The sequence below is a fragment of the Mus musculus genome, chromosome 13, assembly GCF_000001635.26.
Source record: "Mus musculus strain C57BL/6J chromosome 13, GRCm38.p6 C57BL/6J".
NCBI classification, from domain to species: Eukaryota; Metazoa; Chordata; class Mammalia; order Rodentia; family Muridae; genus Mus; species Mus musculus.
In genome coordinates, this window is record NC_000079.6 from 114,584,800 (window position 1) to 114,607,122 (window position 22,323).

The 22,323-nt window shown below is 41.6% G+C and overlaps 1 long non-coding RNA gene across 1 annotated transcript; it reads right to left on the bottom strand.

The window, feature by feature from the left end:
• Positions 1-1,712: 1,712 nt before the first annotated feature.
• Positions 1,713-22,285, bottom strand: 4930467J12Rik (RIKEN cDNA 4930467J12 gene). The gene is made up of 2 exons (NR_152116.1): positions 22,120-22,285; positions 1,713-2,081 (listed from the first exon to the last, which is right to left on the bottom strand). It is a non-coding gene; the product is annotated as an RIKEN cDNA 4930467J12 gene (long non-coding RNA).
• Between the last annotated feature and the right edge of the window lie 38 nt (positions 22,286-22,323).

A 22,323-nucleotide genomic window follows, 5' to 3' on the forward strand; every position in this document is an offset into this window, starting at 1 on the left:
GCTGTGGAATTCTGGGTCCCACTTCCATCACCAGCACCCCCCTCCTCTAATCAGTTTCAGCAGACACGTTGGGTCGAATTAACACCCGGAAATGTTTCCCTACAGTGAAACCAAATCATCCTGCTTACGTCTCCCAGGTTTATTCATAGCTTATGTTTATGCATTCAATGTTTCGAAACTATTATAAGTGGCCTGTCACTGACTGATTCTCAATTACTATCCCCTTGGTGACTTTTGTCAGGAAGGTTGCCTAAATTTTTGACCCCCTAACGCATGTTTAGGTTGCTTTTGGGGGGCATTTTTGTGGGGAGAGGGTAGAGGTTGTCAAAGTTTTAATTCTATTTTTTTTTTTTTGGCATGGCTCTCTGTTATCCAGGACTTTTAGCAAAAAAGTGATCCCAGTTCCAGACAATGATTCGTATTTTCCTTCCTCAACACAAAATTTTGAGCTCCTCTCCTTACACACAGACTTAAGTTCACCCGATTCTCAGACATCATATTTTGGGGATTTCAGATAAAGCTGTGCGTGTCTAGATTGCAGAGCCGAATTGTTAGGGAAGAGTCATTAATTTGTCTAGAACAGAGTTGAAATGTATGTACAATGCCTGAGATCACCATGGCTTAGAATACAAGACTCCCACACCACTGAGGAAAGCAACAGGCAGTGTTCTTACGGTTGTGGCTTATTTATTGCCCTACATCACAGATTGAACACCGAGCTAAAGATTGCAGAGGATGCTCTGTTTTGGTGTCAGTAGGCACAGTTGTGACCGAGGAATAAATAATATTCAAAGATTACCCTTTCTTACTGGTAATTTCTAGGTAATTAATTTTTTTAAAGTTTATGTTGTTTAGAATTCGTAGATGAGCATTATATTTATATCATTTTTGTCCTCTCCCTTTTCCAACTTCTCCCATAACCCTCATCTGACCCCATAAATTCCTTTCAAATTTGTGACTCTCTTTTTTATTAATTATTATTGCTACATATGCATATTCACATATATGTGTACATAAATACAACATGCTGCGTTCATTTAGCATTGCTTGTATGTATATATGTTTAGAGACGATCACTCGGGATTAGATAACCTATCAGGGGGCTTCTTCCTGGAGAAGACTGAATCTCCCTCTCTTGGGAGCCATAGCTCTTCATCTAGGGGAGAGGCCTTTTGAGATTTCTCCCATCCATGTTGGCATACAAACTGATATTTTCATTGTGCTGGCCTTGTTTAGGTGACCATATTGTTGAGACCGTATTCTATGGCTGAATATTCTCTACCATGTATAGAAGATATTATCTCACTGCAGGCATCCTGGTCCTTTGGCTCTCAGTCCTTATGTCTCTTCTTCAATGTCTCATGAGCCTCAGATTGTATTGTACTGGGGAGAGGGCTGAGCCCATGGACAGTTCTTTTCTGCATTTTGACCAGTTGTAGGCTTCTGTACTTATCATTGTGTTCTGCAAAAAGAAATTTCTTTGATGCTGAGAGTTACATTTACCTGTGGTAATAAGGATAAACATTTAGAATGCAGTTAGAAGTTATATTGGTTTAGAAAGAGGGCAGTAATAGGTTCCTGGTTAGGCTTCATGGTCTCACTAGCCATGGATAGTTGTTGTCTAGGTTTACAATACCAGGCACACATTCCTTCCTATCTAATGGGCTGTTTGTAACAATCAAGGTCTGTGTCATATTTGTACCCATGGGATATCTTGACATACTGTTTATTACTGTCATTTATAGGGTTCACATCTGTGTAGGACTATTGATTTCTGCTTTTGCAGCTGACACGGTGCCTTTCAGAGACTGCGAAAGATAGTCTCAAGGAAGAGGCTTCTAGGTCATTGGCAGCTTTCTCTCCCCAAGTCCTGTGTCTGAAGTATGTGGTGTCTTCAGCAGTAGAGTCTTATTTGCCACCTTCAGATGTCATAACAGTTTTGCATCGTGGTTACCCTTGGAGTTACTCTGGGGATTAATGACCTTGCTAGTGGCAGCTCTGCAGGAGACAGGAGCAAATAGCATTGTATGCTTCACTTCCTTTGAATGTTGAGAATGGTTTAGTCTCTTCAGTGAAAAAGTCTAAGGAAAGAGGAAGAACAGTATAATGATAACAGTTGTGTACCAGTGCAGAGCTGATTATAACAACAAAAGAATCAATTCCTGTTCATCATATCATCAAAGAGATGGTTTACCTTGGTTCTAAATGGTAAATTCTACCAGATTAAGTAAATTAGTCTGCCAGTGGCCCTTAGGGAAAAAGAGAAGAAAGGAAGAATACTGAACATGTGAAAAATGGTGCTTCTGAATTTAACTATCCTCCATGTGTCCTTTTAATGGCAAATCTCTTCCTTGCTTTCCAACTGGGACAGCCCTCCCTGGACTACAAATACAGCTGAGATTACAGTTTACAATCTTTCAGTGATAGTGTTATTGTGTGTCTTAGGGTTTCTGCTGCTGTGAAGAGATACTATGACCATGGCAAATTTGGGAAGACTTACTGCCAGGCAGCCTGGAGGAGAGTTGAATTGTTTAACCTCACAGTGACACTCTTCCTCCAATAAAGCCACACATATTCCAACAAGGGCACCTCTCCTAATAGTGCCATTCCCTGGGCCAAGCATATTCCAACCACCACATTCCACTCCCTGGTCCCACTCAAACACATGAATCTATGGGGACCATACCTAGGCTTAGAATAATGAAAAATACATTTAGTCCAACTTCAAAAGTCCCATAGTCTATAACAGTCTCAACAATGCTCAAAAATCAGTCCAATCAATTAACTGAAATTCTGTATGAAATTAAAATCAAAAAAGCAGATCACATAACTCCAACAACATAGAATATATATTACCATTCCAAAACGTCATAGTAAGAAAATACTGGACAAACGCAAGACAAAAAACATGCAGGGCAAACTCCAAATTCTGCATCTCCATGTCTGATGTCAAAGCTATTTTTAGCTTTTTAATTGCTTTCATCTTTGTTGACTGCTGTTGGCAGATCTGGCAGTCAGCAGCAACAAACTTTGCTCTCTTCAGCTGGCTCCACTCCCAGGTATCTCATGGCTGTGATCTCTCTAACATCTTGGGGTAACCAAGGCAATGCCACACATGATATTCTGGGCTCTTCAAAAGGATTGGGTTAATTCTCTAGTTTTGCCCTCTGTAGCACTTCAAGGTCTGGTTGACTCCACACCACTCCACTGCTGCTGCTGTTCCTGGTGGTCATCTCATTCTACTGGCATCTTTAGCATGCTGGGGTTTCTCTCTGCAACTAGGCTTCACCAATTGCTTATCATAGGCTCCCTTTATGGTGTCAAGCCAAAACTTCTTTGCATGACCCTTTCGCTCCTGGGTTATCAACTGCAACTGAGGCTGCACCTTCACCAGTGAGCTTTTCTGAACTCTCACAGCGCCAAGTGTTTTCCATGACCCCTTTATGCTTTCAAAACCAGTACCATCTTGGTGATTCTTACATTACCAAGACTAACTGCCTCAGGAGTGGCTATATCAGGAATATAGCTTCTTTATGCTCTTGGAAAACACTTCCCAGATGATTTCACCTCAGTGATACTGGTCTCTTCTTAATCACTGATAGTTTCTTAGCTCCAGCTAACCAGTCATCCTTTCTATTTTCCCTAAAACCAGAGCCACATGGTCAAAGCTGTTGAGTCCTGCTGCTTACTGGAGCTGGAATATGGCTTCCCTTTTGTATTACATTATCACCAGTTTTCTGTTTCCAACTCCTTCACTGCCTAAATTTGGCTGTCCTGGAACTTGCTATGTACACTGACCTTGAACTCAGAGATCTGAATGTCTCTGTCTCCTGAGTTCTGGGATTAAAGGTGTTTACCACCCCACCTGTACCTAAGCTTTTCTCTACTTGGAACTTGATCTGTACCAGTGTCTTAGTTAGGGTTTTATTGCTGTGAACAGACACCATGACCAATGCAACTCTTATAAAGAACAACATTTACTTGGGCCTGGCTTACAGGTTCAGAAGTTTAGTTCATGATCATCAAGGTGGGAACATGGCAGCATCTGGGCTGGCATGATGCAGGAGGAGCTAAGAGTTCTACTTCTTCATCTGAAGACTGCTACCAGAATACTCACTTCCAGGCAGCTAGGATGAGAGTCTTAAAGCCCACACCCACAGGGAAACACCTACTCCAACAAGGCCACACCTTCTAATAGTTCCACTCCCTGAGCCAAGCATGTACAAAGCATGAATTGAACTCAGTCATATGCTTGCCTGTCTCCTGGGATTAAAGGTATATACTATCATGCCTGGGCCTAAGCTTTTCAGGGCCTCTGTTCCTCAAGATCCAGATCAAAAGCCTGTGTCTTCAAGCCCCAAGATCTGGATCACAACTGTGCTCTAAGTTTCTGGATTATAGTTCATTTCAGAGTAAAAGTCCAAATGAAAACAATGATCAAGTTTCATGTTCAACTGCAAAAGCATGAACAATAAGTTTAGCAGGGTGAGATCTTGCTTCTCTTAATTCGTTTATCTCCTTGAACACAGGATTCAGTTTCATTTTACTTCCTGGTGCCCTTTTATCCTTTGAATCATACATTTTGTATTTTTCCTTTCTAAGCTTGCTTCTCTTCATTAAAATGATCTTCATGAGAGCAAACCAGAGAACAAAGTCTATGTTGGGCTTTTCTGAAACTTCCTTTGTCAGTGCTATTAACTGAAATCTCTTTACTTCAGCCTCATGTGGAATCTTCAGACAAGGGCAAAAAGCAGCCATATTCTTCACCAAAATTATAAGAGCAGACTCTAGGCCACACAGTAAAATTCTTCTCCTCCGAAATCTCTTGAATTAGTAGGCTTACACAGTTCAAATCACCTCAGCACCAATGTCTTCCATATTCCTACTAGGGTGGCCCATGAAGCCCTACTTAAAGTATCCACTGTTTTCCAAAGTCCCAAGATTCACATTACTTCAAAAAAGCATGGTCAGGCTTATCATGGTAATATTTTAGTCCCTGATACTAATCTCTGTCTTTGTTAGGATTTCATTGCCGTGAAGAGACACCAGGACCAAGGTAACTCTTATAAAGAACAGTATAGAGAACTTCAGACCAATTTCTCTTATGAACATCGATGCAAAAATCCTTAATAAAATTCTCGCTAACCGAATCCAAGAACACATTAAAGCAATCATCCATCCTGACCAAGTAGGTTTTATTCCAGGGATGCAGGGATGGTTTAATATACGAAAATCCATCAATGTAATCCATTATATAAACAAACTCAAAGACAAAAACCACATGATCATCTCGTTAGATGCAGAAAAAGCATTTGACAAGATCCAACACCCATTCATGATAAAAGTTCTGGAAAGATCAGGAATTCAAGGCCAATACCTAAACATGATAAAAGCAATCTACAGCAAACCAGTAGCCAACATCAAAGTAAATGGAGAGAAGCTGGAAGCAATCCCACTAAAATCAGGGACTAGACAAGGCTGCCCACTTTCTCCCTACCTTTTCAACATAGTACTTGAAGTATTAGCCAGAGCAATTCGACAACAAAAGGAGATCAAGGGGATACAAATTGGAAAAGAGGAAGTCAAAATATCACTTTTTGCAGATGATATGATAGTATATATAAGTGACCCTAAAAATTCCAACAGAGAACTCCTAAACCTGATAAACAGCTTCGGTGAAGTAGCTGGATATAAAATTAACTCAAACAAGTCAATGGCCTTTCTCTACACAAAGAATAAACAGGCTGAGAAAGAAATTAGGGAAACAACACCCTTCTCAATAGCCACAAATAATATAAAATATCTCGGCGTGACTCTAACGAAGGAAGTGAAAGATCTGTATGATAAAAACTTCAAGTCCCTGAAGAAAGAAATTAAAGAAGATCTCAGAAGATGGAAAGATCTCCCATGCTCATGGATTGGCAGGACCAACATTGTAAAAATGGCTATCTTGCCAAAAGCAATCTACAGATTCAATGCAATCCCCATTAAAATTCCAACTCAATTCTTCAACGAATTAGAAGGAGCAATTTGCAAATTCATCTGGAATAACAAAAAACCGAGGATAGCAAAAACTCTTCTCAAGGATAAAAGAACCTCTGGTGGAATCACCATGCCTGACCTAAAGCTTTACTACAGAGCAATTGTGATAAAAACTGCATGGTACTGGTATAGAGACAGACAAGTGGACCAATGGAATAGAATTGAAGACCCAGAAATGAACCCACACACCTATGGTCACTTGATCTTCGACAAGGGAGCCAAAACCATCCAGTGGAAGAAAGACAGCATTTTCAACAATTGGTGCTGGCACAACTGGTTGTTATCATGTAGAAGAATGCGAATCGATCCATACTTATCTCCTTGTACTAAGGTCAAATCTAAGTGGATCAAGGAACTTCACATAAAACCAGAGACACTGAAACTTATAGAGGAGAAAGTGGGGAAAAGCCTTGAAGATATGGGCACAGGGGAAAAATTCCTGAACAGAACAGCAATGGCTTGTGCTGTAAGATCGAGAATTGACAAATGGGACCTAATGAAACTCCAAAGTTTCTGCAAGGCAAAAGACACTGTCTATAAGACAAAAAGACCACCAACAGACTGGGAAAGGATCTTTACCTATCCTAAATCAGATAGGGGACTAATATCCAACATATATAAAGAACTCAAGAAGGTGGACCTCAGAAAATCAAATAACCCCCTTAAAAAATGGGGCTCAGAACTGAACAAAGAATTCTCACCTGAGGAATACCGAATGGCAGAGAAGCACCTAAAAAAATGTTCAACATCCTTAATCATCAGGGAAATGCAAATCAAAACAACCCTGAGATTCCACCTCACACCAGTGAGAATGGCTAAGATCAAAAATTCAGGTGACAGCAGATGCTGGCGAGGATGTGGAGAAAGAGGAACACTCCTCCATTGTTGGTGGGATTGCAGGCTTGTACAACCACTCTGGAAATCAGTCTGGCGGTTCCTCAGAAAATTGGACATAGTACTACCGGAGGATCCAGCAATACCTCTCCTGGGCATATATCCAGAAGAAGCCCCAACTGGTAAGAAGGACACATGCTCCACTATGTTCATAGCAGCCTTATTTATAATAGCCAGAAACTGGAAAGAACCCAGATGCCCCTCAACAGAGGAATGGATACAGAAAATGTGGTACATCTACACAATGGAGTACTACTCAGCTATTAAAAAGAATGAATTTATGAAATTCCTAGCCAAATGGATGGACCTGGAGAGCATCATCCTGAGTGAGGTAACACAATCACAAAGGAACTCACACAATATGTACTCACTGATAAGTGGATACTAGCCCAAAACCTAGGATACCCACGATATAAGATACAATTTCCTAAACACATGAAACTCAAGAAAAATGAAGACTGAAGTGTGGACACTATGCCCCTCCTTAGAAGTGGGAACAAAACACCCATGGAAGGAGTTACAGAAACAAAGTTTGGAGCTGAGATGAAAGGATGGACCATGTAGAGACTGCCATATCCAGGGATCCACCCCATAATCAGCATCCAAACGCTGACACCATTGCATATACTAGCAAGATTTTATCGAAAGGACCCAGATGTAGCTGTCTCTTGTGAGACTATGCCGGGGCCTAGCAAACACAGAAGTGGATGCTCACAGTCAGCTAATGGATGGATCACAGGGCTCCCAATGGAGGAGCTAGAGAAAGTACCCAAGGAGCTAAAGGGATCTTCAACCCTATAGGTGGAACAACATTATGAACTAACCAGTACCCCTGAGCTCTTGACTCTAGCTGCATATGTATCAAAAGATGGCCTAGTTGGCCATCACTGGAAAGAGAGGCCCATTGGACACGCAGACTTTGTGTGTCCCGGTACAGGGGAACGCCAGGGCCAAAGGGGGGGAGTGGGTGGGTAGGGGAGTGGGGGTGGGTGGGTAAGGGGGACTTTTGGTATAGCATTGGAAATGTAAATGAGCTAAATACCTAATAAAAAATGGAAAAAAAAAAAAAAAAAAAAAGAACAGTATTTTATTAGAGCTGGCTAACAGGTTCAGAAGTTCATTCCATTATCATCATAGTACGAATCATAGCAGCATTCAGGCAGGCATGGTGTTGGATTAGCTGAGAGTGCTACATTTTCTTCAGAAGGTAAACAGGAGAAGACTGACTTCAGGCAGCTAAGAGGAGGGTCTCATTGCTCACCCTCACAGGACACACTTCCTCCAACAGGGCCACACCTGCTCCAACATTGCCACACCTCTGAATAGTGACATTCCCTGGGCCAAGCATATAACCAGCATGGGGATCCTTAGGATGAAAATATATATAAAGGCTATTCATTTGTATTCCTAACTTATTCTCTTATAATTAGTTCATTTTTTTAGCTTGAAGAGATAAACACATTTCAGAAAATGCCAGTATTCAGTGTTTGATAATTCATTTCCTGGACGATAAAGTGGGTTAGGAAGGGCCTGGGCTTGTCATCTATATAGCTTGCCTAAATGATGAGAAATATACCACAAAAAACATCTCCCCAGTGGAGCCTGGATACATAGCTATCTAACCAAAGTTATTAATCACCATGGAAAATAAAAATGAAAGACTACTGTTTTGCACAATTCTTGACAAACCATTGAAAAACACAATATGAAATGCTTATTAAACACCTTACTGACACATATTAACACTCTCACTAATATTAATGTTGGCTCCACAAACTCATACCACAAAGAAATGTGACATCTGTGGAGCATTTAAGCTCAGTAAGTAGGTCACAAAAATACTAAACAGAGACCCAAACTCACTTGGAAATGTTTACTTTTATTTAAAAACAGAATTCCCAAGTGCCTCTCTGCTTTTTGAATTCATTCAGGACAAGAACGAAAATACCGAATTATGGCATGACTTCTACCAGAATGAAAGCCAAAAAAAAAAAAAAAAAAAAAAAAAAAATCCAAAACCAAAACCAAACCAAAAAAACCCAACCAAACCACTGAAAACAGCATTCAGATTTCTCCTGATTTTCCAGGTCAAAGACTTCCATCGGTGATTCCTAACCCCTGTGACTGCATGGGTACCTGTGAAAGTATAACCTAAAAACAAAATTCTAGGCCTTTAGGCCAAGCCTTGGGAATGTGACCTCTGTGACTCATTGTTCCAAGGTATGCTAATCATAAAACAGATAGCGACATTCCTCCACCCACCCCCTTCCTGGGTTCAAAGAGTGTTCAATCGAAGAAAGTCACCCTGACCATTGCTGGAACCCGCTATGCAAATGTGCTATTGTTAGGGGCTCTTAGAAACTGTCTTGAGAGATAACCTGCACAATTACCAGGTATTCCTTGTGACTCTTGTGACTTTGCACTTCCTTGGGACTCTTAACTGGTATCTTTGGTATTTTCCAACAACGCCCTCCCCACTTCCTTGAGTTGTGGTTTCTTCCTTTAAATACCCTCTTACTCAGCTACTCAGGGCGCCACGGTCCTCTACCCCTGCGTGGTGTATGGCCGTGGACCCAAGAGCGCTCTTGAATAAAAAAGTCCTCTTGCAGTTTGCAGCAAGACTGTTTCTTGTGGGTGATTTGGGGTGTCGCCTCTCCTGAGTCAGAACGTGGGGGAGTCCTCACGTTGTGGGTCTTTCACCTGGACATCCATCATAGTTTCTTGTCTCAGTTAGGGTTTTTATTGCTGTGAAGACACAACATGACCATGGCGACTCTTATAAAGAAAAACATTTAACTGGGACTGTCTTACAGCTCAATAGGGTTAGCCCATTATCACCATGGTGAGATGAGGGCTGCAAGCCAGGCATCTGAATCCACTAGCAGCAGGAACAGAGAGTGAGCCATTAGGCCTGCTTGATATTCTGAAACCTCAAAGCCTACCCTCCAGTGACACACTTCCTCCAACAAAGCCATGTCTACTCCAACAAGATTATACCTTTTAATAGTGCCACTCCTTATGGACCTCTGGGGATCTTTTCATTCAAACCACCACAATTGTTATCAGCTCCACTGTATACACACTTGGACAAGTAACTTCCCTGCTGATGGTTTATTTGGCACCCTGTCTTGGCTCTGGTGTCACTCTGCTCCCCATAGTAGGGTGCTGGGAAAAATACTTAATTTTTTTAAAAAAAGAAAATCACAATGACTCCCAAACACCCCCCCCCCCAAAAAAAAACCTGAGGAATTTGTCTTCTATATTTTCATATTAGTTTGTTCTCAGAACACTTATCATTTGTACTTTGAGCTACTGGCTGGGCAAAAAAAGAATATGAAAGAAACATTTAGCTACCTTTTCTCCCTAAAGAACAACATTACATTGCTATTAATATAGCCTTTGTTTTGCTTCTCTTTGACACATGGCTTCTGTAAATTTTTTAGTCAGTTTTTTTCCTTTGGGATTAAGTACTCAATTCCAAGGAATAATGATGGTGATGATGATGATGATGATAATACACTGAAAGTGTGATTTAAAAATATTATGAGCTTAGTTTCTTGAGATTATCTCTCAAGTCATTATTTATGTCATAAAAAGATGCTGTCAATTTTGCCAAATTTTGATGAAATTTATTAGTATTGTTATCTTGTACTATCACAATCACACTTCCTTTTCTTTTACCCTTATCTCATTTTTTTAAGATCAAATATGGCACATGGGGGCTGATAGTCTCATATCAGCTTGACATATCTGATCTTATAAAATATGACAGATAAAGAGCTTAAAAGGGAAACAGATGATCAAATTTGTCAGGGAACAATACTTTGTTCTGTCTAAATTTTGTTTTGAAGCAGAATAAATTAGATCTATGTTATTATTTATTTATTTCCAGAATTTGGATCTGGTTTTGTTCTGGTTATATCACCACCTTAATTAGTACATCTGGGAGTGTCTTCCATAGTAACTATTGTTTGTTTTGGTCATTCTTCTGTCACCTGTAAACTATCCTTTATCTGTGGCTTACTGCCTCTGCTAGCCTAGACCTAGTCCAGTAAGCTTCTAGCCTTTGTACAATTTAATATACAGCCTCTGAGACTTGCTTTTGAATAAGCTCACCCTATCTCGTTCATTCTGATCTCTGGCTGGTTCAACTGAGCTGTTCTGGCTCAAACTCCTCTCCAAGCTAATTATATCTGGTTTTCCTCTTTCTGCCTCTCTTGAATTGCCCTGCTTGGCCTCAAACTGTCAATCTGTTCTAATTTTCTGGTTTCTTCTTATTCCCTGGCTCACTCTGTCTTTACCTGTGTCTAGCTTGTTCTCCCTCTGCAACCTGTCTCTCTAGCACTGTCCTGGTAAAACTGCCTCCTCCTTTTTTTCTTTCTTTCTTTGCACTGTTCTTGAAGGAAGTAGCTTCCCTTTTCCCTCTTTTCTTGAGAAAGTTGAGCGATCCTATTCTACCAAATCTTTCTCTGATTCGTCACTTTGTTTGCCACTCAATTAGACATCATTTTCAAACATGGTACTTCCGTCTACAAGCTAACTTTACCTTCATTGTTTGGGATTAAACGGTGGGTATGTTCTGGCCAGAGGGATAAAAGGTGTGTGTCAAGGCTAAGACAACACGACAACTAGAAATATGTTTTTTCAGTAAACAATACAATCTCGGGGTTCACAGTATGAGCATGTATCCTGCAATAGTCACCTATATTAGTTTCAATCCTACACCTCACCCATTGTGTATTATATGAAAATATAGCAAAACAATAGTAAAATCTGGTGACTATCTATGAGAAAGGTAGGGTGAAACCAAGAACATCCTGGGGGCTATGAGTTCAGCAGAGAGGATGTCTCCATAGTCAATTTGCTAGCGAGTGGACTTGGATTCAGACCATCAATTCTGATATCTGCTTCCTACACTGATGGTATCTGTCAGATGTGCCATTCAGATGGAAGCTCCTGGATGTGTGTCCTTTCATGTTCAACTTTGACCTGTATTCCTGATATTTGGTCCCCTGCTTACACAGCCTTGTACTGTAGCACAGGAGATGTCCATGTCTACGATGATTAGGAGTGAGAATCTCAGGAGAAAATGGCTCATCTTGATAGCTGGATCTCAACCACTCAGGGGGTTACTCTGATTTGTCTTCTATGCACAGTGCTTGTTCTCCTCTCAGAGATACTCGCCGATTACACTTTTATATATGCAAATCGTTCCCTCTCTGTCAGAAGGGAAGGAGAATGGTACCAAAGAATTCCTTTTTATCTCTTAAGTTGTCAGCTGATTCCATCTAGATGGCCTGGAAGAATCTTCCAGACTGCTTGCTATTTATTAGTGTGCTGGCTTTTTATGTTCGGGTACAATCTGTTTTAAAGAGATGAAGTCAGCTTACAACACATTGACACTGTATAACCTTGCCTTTTATTTCTGTGTCCTGTGCCTGATGGTTAACTAGGTACATTATACAATGGGTGGCATGGTGATGGTATCTTTTTGCTTGGTTCCTCACTTCTCTGTGCTCAGAATCCTGCTTTCCTCTTATCACTACAGCAGTCTTGCTTTTCCCCTCTGGCATCTTTTGAAACCAGCTGAGCACAGATGGGTAGGTCCTTTAAGAAAATATTTCCAAGGTCACATTGTTTCTAGCTGTGCTCCCCTTTCAGCCTGGCCTCTGCTCCTTAGCCTCTGCAGTTCTTGAGGTAAGATTGCCACCCTTGCTCTCCCTAGAGCCTTTATGACTGGACAACCTGTTCTGGTTCCTTTCAGTCTCTGTCACCAGATACTCCCACCCTGTCCCCAGATCTTGAGACCCAAAAGCTTGACAGTTTATTCTTCTGGCTCAGACATCTTGGTCCTCTCTTTCTTCCCAGCTCTGTTTTGTAAGAGCCTGACTGCTTTATGGAGTGTAACACTACATCTTTCATGTCATGTGGGTTCTGTTTGGGTTCAGTAATGGTGAAGATTAAGTAATAATTAACAACAATATATATTGGACAAAACCACCAAACCACGCAGTCCAAATTAAGTAGATATTATAGGAATTATCTAGCAAATTATTATTAATATATAATCAATCAATCCATCCATCCATCAGTCAATTAATAGACATGAAGTAAGAGTGTGCAGGTAATTTCTTCTCTCTGTTTCTTATTTCGGTAATTTTGTTTTACCTAAGTAGCCCTCCAATTTAAAAAACTTCACTACTATTTCTTTGTTTACTCACATATATGTGTAATTTGTAGGTTGGGGGTACATGTGTACTGTAGCTCACATGTGAAAGTCAGAGAACAACTTGTGGGATTTTACTTTCTCCTCCTACAGTATGGGTCTTGATAGATCAGAGTCAGGTGGTTAGGTTTGGCAGCAGCTGCTTCTCCTTATTTAGTGGTCTCTCCAGCCTTAGGTAGACCTTCTCTGAATGCTCTCATTTTCATTGGGAACAAGAGCCTCTCTTTGGGTTTTAGAGCTGTCTGAGTTTGCTTTATATCATTGTGATAAAACACTGACCAAAAGCAACCTGGGGGGGGGGAGAAAGAATTTACATGGTTTACATGTCCTGTTACAGTCCATTGTCTATTGAAATCAGGACAGGAACTCAAGGCAGGAACCTAGAGACAGGAACTGAAGCAAGGACCATGCATTCCTGACTCACTTTCCACAGCTATAGCTGTTAAGGCTCCATCACTGGAAAGCTTGTTTTAGTCGGATGGGAAGTTGAAGGTACAACCGAACCATTTCCAGCAATGTTACAGAATTGAGATGGTGTGAGTATGTATGAGAGTATGCTTGTATGTTGGTGTGCATGTGTACATACATGTATGTGTTGGGAATTAAATATAGTGAGCCTAGGGCTTTGTGCATGAGAAGCAAAAAACTGAGCACTGAGCTCATCCCAATTTTGGGCTCTGTACTTTTTACATTGACCAGGAAGAAGTATTCATCACATCTGCCTGGCCAAGAGGAATGACAAATGATTTGTTGTTTTTCTTTAGGAGCTGCAAAGTCTATCGTGACGACAGAAGTGGAGACCCATCGAGCCCCTGGTCACCCTGATGTGTATTCACTTTTTAAGGAGTACTTCTTAGTGATCAGGCAATGATATCAAATTCGAACTTCTGTTCAGACCAGTATGTTGGTCATTGAAGCATTGCCTCAGCTGGTTGAGCTACAGCCTAACACATCTCTGTACCCTTAAATCTTTTCAGATTACAAGAAGTTTGGGGTATCATGACTGTAAGCAGACACTGATATGTATTGGACCACACAGCCAAAATTAAGTAGATACTATAGGAATTATCTAGCAAGTTATTTTGTGCCAACAGTCTAATGGGATTATTTTGGATTTGATTTTTTTTTTCTCTTTTGAATTATGCAGCCAGTCTGAATTGGCTAGGAAACATGCAAGTTAGGGGAAGATTGTGGGCTTTGACACAATGACTAACATTAGCAGAATAAAATAGAGTCATGTCTATGGAAATAGTGAAATCCCTTGTGTTTCATCTGGGCTTTGAAAGGAATGGGAACAAGGAATATAAATGTAACTTATTTTTGGCACCAAGAGGTTAAAAGGGAGATAAAATCCAGCATTCCAAACTGAAGTTTCCTAGTGTGACATTTGAGGTTCTAGAGAAAAACTAACAAGGAATAGTCACCTCTGACTGATGGCAGTTGAAATGGCTGACAGCCTAGGCCCAACTTTCCAGATTTCTGCTCTGTTTTGGGCAAAGGAAGTTTCAGGCAGAGCCTGTCTTTCCCTGAATTGGATCCACAGCCTCTGTGTTTCTTCAGTTAAGAGCCGCACAACCCACACTCATGGTGAACAGAGCTATTATTTGATGGAATCTTTCCACTGTGAAAAAGTTATTTTAATTGGCCTAAAATAATACTAAATGTGAAGAGCCAAGTACATGGCCTCTGGCCTGACTGGTGTTTCAGATATCATAACCCTCATAGTTTCTGGTGAGAGTCTCAGGCCCGCCTCTGAAGAGCATCCAGATGGAAATCAATTCATAGTGTTTAGATCAGGGCTTTGCCAATGTATATTATAGCTCATATAAGCCCTGACTATATAACTTCCTTCCTTGGGTTTTACAGAGTTCTTGTTTGTTGACATTTGGGGTGTGTCTAGAAAGTGTATTTTTGATTTATGCGACTCACCTAGGCAGAGTTCCCTAGACCTTAGAGGATCTGGTTTGTACTCCGTGGTTTATTTTTTGTGGTTGTGTGTTTCTTATGTTTTGCTCATATGCCTTAAAACTTCTTAGGAAAAGCTTGACAGCTCATTTTTATAAATCAATAAATAAGTAAGTAATACATCATGGATCAAAGACCACGGAACAGCACCACAGAGAGAATTATATTGTCTTGGGCACTTATGGACTTATAATGATGATATCCTTGGACTTGAGGCCGAAGACATTTTTCATTAGAACTATTAGATTCCATATAAGATCAACAGTTACAAACACTCTAGTCAGTATGATTAAAATTTAACAGGCTTCTTTTACAAGCTTCATAGTTTAGTACTCTCATGTCCTCTTCCTTGGCCTGGCTTCTTCCTGTAGCTCAGAATCCTCTTGTTTGACTTCCAAAAGCTACTCTGTTGATACCTCTTAAACCCAGAGGCAGAATTGAAGAAGAATAAAACTTGGAATTCCTGAGTCTTTAATGAGCCTCCAAGGAGCCAGGTCTAGTTTAGGAATTCTATCCAGCCGCAAGGCCGCCTGAAAGTCTCCATGTAGCAGGTCAGACTTCAGAACACCGAGGGGTTTCTTCAGAATTATCACCCAGCATGTACACTGTGCATCCGTGTTGGCCACTCTCGCCTGTCCCCCAACATGTCCCTGGCACAGAAGCTTTGAACATCGTTTGCCAGATTCACGAACGACCATGTTCAAATTTTAAAAGCAGACAGAAGAACAAAACAAAACAAGATTTGAATGGATGGTGTCTGATTTCTAATATCTCCTTATCACCTACATTTCAAAGGAAAAACAAAGAGGATTTTATGAATAGAGGAAGATACAATGCAGAGAAAAGGAGGGATGCGATGCAAAGAAGACAAGAGATTATATTTGTTCTAACAGCTTGACTCTTTTCCTGATGATATGCTCTCTTTTTTTTTAATCAATTACAGTCATTTTCTTCTTGCTCTGTAATGGAGGCAGAGGGCATGTCCAAGGAAAATTATAGTCATTGAAATTTGTTCTAAAATCATCAGCACAGCCTTCTCTTTAATTATTTTATTACCTAATAGTAAGATCAACAGCAGTAAAGTAGCTCCTATGTTTTGAAGCCTTGTTCTTTGCCAGGTATGAGCTAAGGGTGCTAAATGCGTAAGTAGATAGAATCCCATGTTAGCCTTGTAAAGCAGACACCTTGATCTCCTTCATCCTGCAGATGAGATCCGGAAGGTTACCGAAGATAAATTCTTGCTCGGGATCGCAGTGCTTTTCCGTGGCAGATTTGAACTCAGGCTGTCTTGTCTCACACCTCCCCTAGGGTGCCTGGTGTCCTCCCAGCATCTTCTTGGAGCCAGTAACCCCAATTACAACCCTCTTTCAGGCTCTGAAGCCTTACGAGTTTTGCATTCTATCCAGACATGTGTTGTATACTGCATAATTGTGTGTGTGTGCCGTAGACTCGTATGTTGATACTTTATTATCATTATCAATGGTATTCTGGGGTGGGACTTGGGAGGCGATTGGATTATGAGGTATAGCTCCCATATGTGATGAGGCAGAGAGCTTTTTGAGCCTTCTACTGTATGGGGACACAGAGAAAGACTACGGACAAGAGGCAGGCCCTTGTCAAACATTGAATGCAACGGCACAAGCATCTTGGCTCTTGAAGCCGTCAAAATTGGGAGAAATAAGTTTCTGATGTTTATAAGCCACTCTCTGCACTGTACAGTTCCAGCAGCCCAAATGGACAAAGTTAATGGGCTTTTCTAACCTCACACCCTTCCAAACTTGTTTATGTCCTTGAGGGTCTTGCTCTGAAGCATCAATCCTTGCCATTAGGTTAAGGGCTGATAATGAATGAAATTGTGACCATTCCAAGGGAGCTCACTTATATATTTAACAGAAGCTCTCTGAAGACTGTGTCTTGCCCAAGGGAGGGATTGCACTATTGTGAAGTTCAAACCATTGGCAGATATTTGAAAAGGGGGCCCTAATTTGGTCCAGGCTGACTTCTCAGAGCCTTTCGCAGCCCACTGAAGGAGCAGATGCCTTTTTGGCTCGAGTTCTGGGAAGATGTGGTAGGGGAGAGAGTGGTGTGTGTTCTTTCATTATTGACAACTCATCCTAGTCAACCTCATTTGTATGTATAGTCTCATTTCCCCCTTTGGCTATAAGAGCACCTAGGAAAGCATTGGCCTATATCCCTTGGACAGGACTGTGGGGGACTGGGGAGTGGTGTTCTTGGGAAAGAGGATGGTATGGAGCAAGAAGAGACTGCCTGATCTTTTTCATTGGCATTCAAAAGCAAACGTGCTTTTCTGTGGGGTGGCTGTGTTCTGAATCAATGTCAGATTTTTTCCTGTAGTGTTGTTGTTTGCTGTGGCCCATGTGTGTGGATGGAGAAGGAAGAAGGTATGTATTGGGGTATGAGGAGGGATTAATGGAAGGGGGAGAGGGAGAAGAAGAGGGAGAGAGAAATAATTAAATCACATAAAATTAATTGATTGGGAAGTGAGTTTCACATCTGTACTTTTTTTTAATTGGGTATTTATTTCATTTACATTTCCAATGCTATCCCAAAAGTCCCCCACACGCTCCCCTACCCACTCCCCTACCCACCCACTCCCACTTCTTGGCCCTGGCATTCCCCTGTACTGAAGCATATAAAGTTTGCACGACCAATGGGCCTCTCTTTCCACTGATGGCCGACTAGGCCATCTTCTGATTCATATGCAGCTAGAGACACGAGCTCCGGGTGGGGAGGGGTATTGGTTAGTTCATATTGTTGTTCCACTTATAGGATTGCAGATCCCTTCAGCTCCTTGGATACTTTCTCTAGCTCCTCCATTTTGGGGGCCCTGTGATCCATCCAATAGCTGACTGTGAGCATCCACTTCTGTGTTAAGTGAGACAGTAAACATTAAAAAAAATTGATCTTGAATTAACTGATTTCAACTCTAACTGTATATTTAGCCTAATAACCACGATTCAAAACTCAGAAAGAAGCATTAGCGGTGGGAAGAACAGGGATGCCGAGCCAAGCCAGAAGGCTTTGATGTTCTATTCACCTTAGTGGGTGGTGGCTATGTAATCCTAAGCTCTGTACCTCACCTCTGAGGCTACGAGATCTTCTCTTCAAGGATATCCCGTTACTCAACGATAACGACTCAAATATTTGTCCCTTTACTTCAAGGATTCTGCCAGCTGTCTTAGGTTGTCCAGTTGTGGTCCTGCCCCAGAAGCAAGTGTTTTGTAAAGGACATGCAATAGGGAAGAGGTCGAGCAAATGGGAAACGAAGCAAAAGCGTGGAAGCCAAGCGAACAGTGTTTCGGGGAAGTCCTGGCGAGCATAGCTCCAGTCTTACTCACTTGGAGGTCTGGAACGGAATTTTCATGCCTTCGGGCAAGGGAGCTGGGATCCAACCTCCGCACACACTTGCTAGACACTACTTTGTCTATGCCGCTTTTCCCTCATTTCCCCTCGGGGTTGATTTTTCCGGCAGCGTGTTTACAGAGGGGTCCAAGGGCACTTCTCCCGAGAAGACTAGCTGCTGGCTATTGGAAGTGCAAGCCATGCCAAAGAGAACGACTCACAAGAACGTGAAGGAGATATTTGAGGAGGTCCAGGTGGGGTACCATTCTGTTCCATTCCACCACACGCTGGGAGAAGACTCTCTTGCGTCGTTAAGCTGCCAAGCCACAATCAACATGGAATATACACGGACAGACAGATGGTTAACAGCCACTTGAGGCTAAATATCATTGTCAGATGAAACTAATTCTTACCCTCTGGTCCGACTGCTTTGAAAGTTCCAGGACACATGGAGACAAGGTCTGCTCTGATTCCCTTCAAGAACATTGTAACAGGTTTTCACATCATTTAAAGGCAGAGACAGTATTAGGGTGACAGTTGTCTGTTCTTTTGGGTGGCGTTCAGAGTCTTATAAAGGAAACTCATCTAAAAGGCAATCATAAGAACGATAAAAACAAACAAAAGTGTAGCTGGAGAGAGGGACCCTTGCATATTCAAATATTCCGAACAGGCAATGCGTTTACACTCAGTTTTCAGGCAAGCATCTTATTTCCTCTGCAGATACTTTTTTTTTTTTTTAATGAGCCACTTTATTTTCTTTGAAAACACCTACATATTTAAACTGTTTTCCTTATGAATCATTTTTTTTATTTGACAGAAGTTAAGATACTTGTGCCCATAAAAAAAAAAAAGCCATGTGTTTTTCAAGTGTTAGAAAAAACAGGTCTCTGGCACTAAACAAAGCTAAGGCAGGAACACAGGGGAGCGGCTACAGGGTGAGAGAAAAAATGGAAGATAATGAGGCATGTGAGAGAATGTATAATTTAATGTGGGGCCTCGAAGCAAGTGGGAGGAAGAGGGCCGTAAATGAGAAAACAGTTAAAAATAGCGACTGAATTGACTTTAAATCCAATAACACAGAAGATGAATCAATTAGTGCTTAAATGTTGGAGGAGGCATGGTGTTGTGAAAGAATCTGGAAAAGGCGGACAGATTTCTAGTCTATGAATTTAAATTCATAGGACCAACAATCTCTCTGCCTCGAGAAATTTATACGCTGGTGTTCCTCCTCGCAGTAGCTGACAAAATGACTTCCTTCCCACTTTCTGAGACGTGGCCCAATCTGTTAGAAAAGCCTCAGTTTGCAGTTTTCTGAAAACATTGCCCAAGATGTATGGCAAAAATGTGTTCACGTTTTAGAAAATTCTCGTAATTCTCCTAAACTGTGGCTCTCTCTGCATATGGATATTAGAGGGGATTCTCAAGGGGTGACCTGGGTTGGCTATTTGTGGCAGGGCTGGCAGGGATCTGGGGAGTGATGGCAAATAGCCTGTGGTCCTTCCTTATGCTGCCGCTTTCTTCTTCTTCTTCTTCTTCTTCTTCTTCTTCTTCTTCTTCTTCTTCTTCTTCTTCTTCTTCTTCCTCTTCCTCTTCCTCTTCCTCTTCCTCTTCCTCTTCCTCTTCCTCTTCCTCTTCCTCTTCCTCTTCCTCTTCCTCCTCCTCCTCCTCCTCCTCCTCCTCCTCCTCCTCCTCCTCTTCTTCTTCTTCTTCTTCTTCTTCTTCTTCTTCTTCTTCTTCTTCGCTTCTTCCTGGCTTTAACTATATTATGCCTCTTGCTGGGTATTAGATCCTGTAACAATAACAGCTGGAGCTTTCCGGAGCTCGCTTACTCCATGGGAAGTTGCAGAAAGCCTTTAAGAGCCCAAAGGTATTTGAAGAGCAGCTTGGCTAGCAGTCTGCTTGGGATGGCTTACCTGAAGCTTGCCTTTGTGGAGGTAGATCTCTAGACAACGTTAGTGATCTTTACATGTGGAGGAAAATACAAATGCCCCTCAATTTGCAATAAAGTTATGTCCCAGTAAGCTGATTCCCCCCCCCCCCCACACACACACCCAAGTCAAACTCTACTGAGTACACCAAGCCTACCATACATTCTGGCTCAGCCCCCAGTGCATTGGTGGTGAACTGATCTGGTGATCTTAGGGCTCCTGCACTTCAGCACTGTCACAGCTATGTGTCACCTGCTCAAAAAAATGTCAAAAATTAAAATTTCTACTACTTTTCTCCTTCATATGTGTGTGTGTGTGTGTTGTATATGTTCATGTGTATGCATGCTTAAATGTGTATGGGCCCATGTTGCATGTGTGGATGCATGTGTATAAGCAGGAGCCAGAGGTTATAGTCCAATATCTTCCTTGATTGTTCTCCACTTTCTATTTTGGGGCAGGGTCCCTTTATGACGGGAAAGTTGACCGGTTCAGCTAGTCTACCTAGCCGGCTAGTCATCTTGCTCCCAGAATTCTCTGTCTTTGCCTGCTGCCCTGGGATTAGGCTCAGCTGGCCTTTATGTGATAACTCCAATCTTTCACACTTGTGTGGTGAACACTTTATCAAATGTGGACCCAGTTCCCCAGCCTGCTGCACTGTGTTCTCTACTGACAGCGTATCACTTCATCCTGGAAAACCACAAGTCCCACCAAGTGAGCCATGTCTCTGTGCTCTCTGCAATAAATATCTACTCATCACTGATTGAGGACATGAAGGGGTTAAAACAAAACAAAACAAAACAAAAAACTATGAAAATCAGATTTGTGGAGTCTATCTCCAAAAGAATTTTTTTTTTCAAAATGACATTCTTAGTTAGAATTTTGGAACACTAAGAAGTCTTTTATTTTTAGCTAAATGTCCAACCTCACCAACACCTTCTCTACTCACCCAGGTACACATCAAACCACCTTCAAATAACTATGCCTTTCAGATGGTTTCAACGTTGAAGTTTTTCTCCAAACCAATGATATAAAAGTACTGAAGGAACATCCCTGGGTATTATTCATTTCATGAGGTTAGAAGCTGTGCTCAATGACGTTCATTGGGAGAATGTATTTTACAAGGAAATCTATATCAGAATATGATGACCGCCTGTGGTCTCCAAGCAAGCCCAGCTCATTTATATTTAGATAGTGTTTCTAAACGGTGAGCCTTCCTTTCGTCTCAGAACCATCTCACCATCCTTGTTAAAATTCAGATCCCCCAAACAAAACGAAAGGGCTTAGGCACCGAAATGAAACCCACACCTTCTCCATCCCACCCTTGCAAGGTGATTCTTGTGAGCATGTAATGTTGGAAGTGCTGCTCCACGTGCGCGTGAGCGGAGTGGAGCACTGGAGAAGCTGGCCCATTGGCCTCATCTGCTGTGATCTAGCGGCTCTGTCGCCACTTGTGGCCCTGTTTGCACCTTTGACTTTGTTGTTCATCCCTTCCAATGTAATGAATTCACTCTGAAGTACTGAGGACTTGATTTGCCACCCTTCCTCGGCTATCTTCAGAATGGCTGAAGACACAAAGGTGAACCTAGATGATTAGCCTTCTCCTGGTGGACTTGTGGCCATGGTGGTGGAGCAGTTACTAGCTACAGAGAAAGTGCCTCAGTGACCATCGCATGGCCAAAGGAACTCGACACCCACACTCACCTCCTCACCAGTTGGCTCTTCTGAAGCGCTGTTAGGTCCCTGGAAACCAGAGTCGGGATAGGGGTCGGGCAAAACCAGCATAAATCTTCTGTCTCTCGTGGTTTCTCTAAAAGTTTTTAATTAGGGAAAATTCTTCCCTTGCCCCAAATGAGAACTTGTATAGTTCCATGACCTTTATGGTCTTAAAAAAATGCAGTCTCCCTG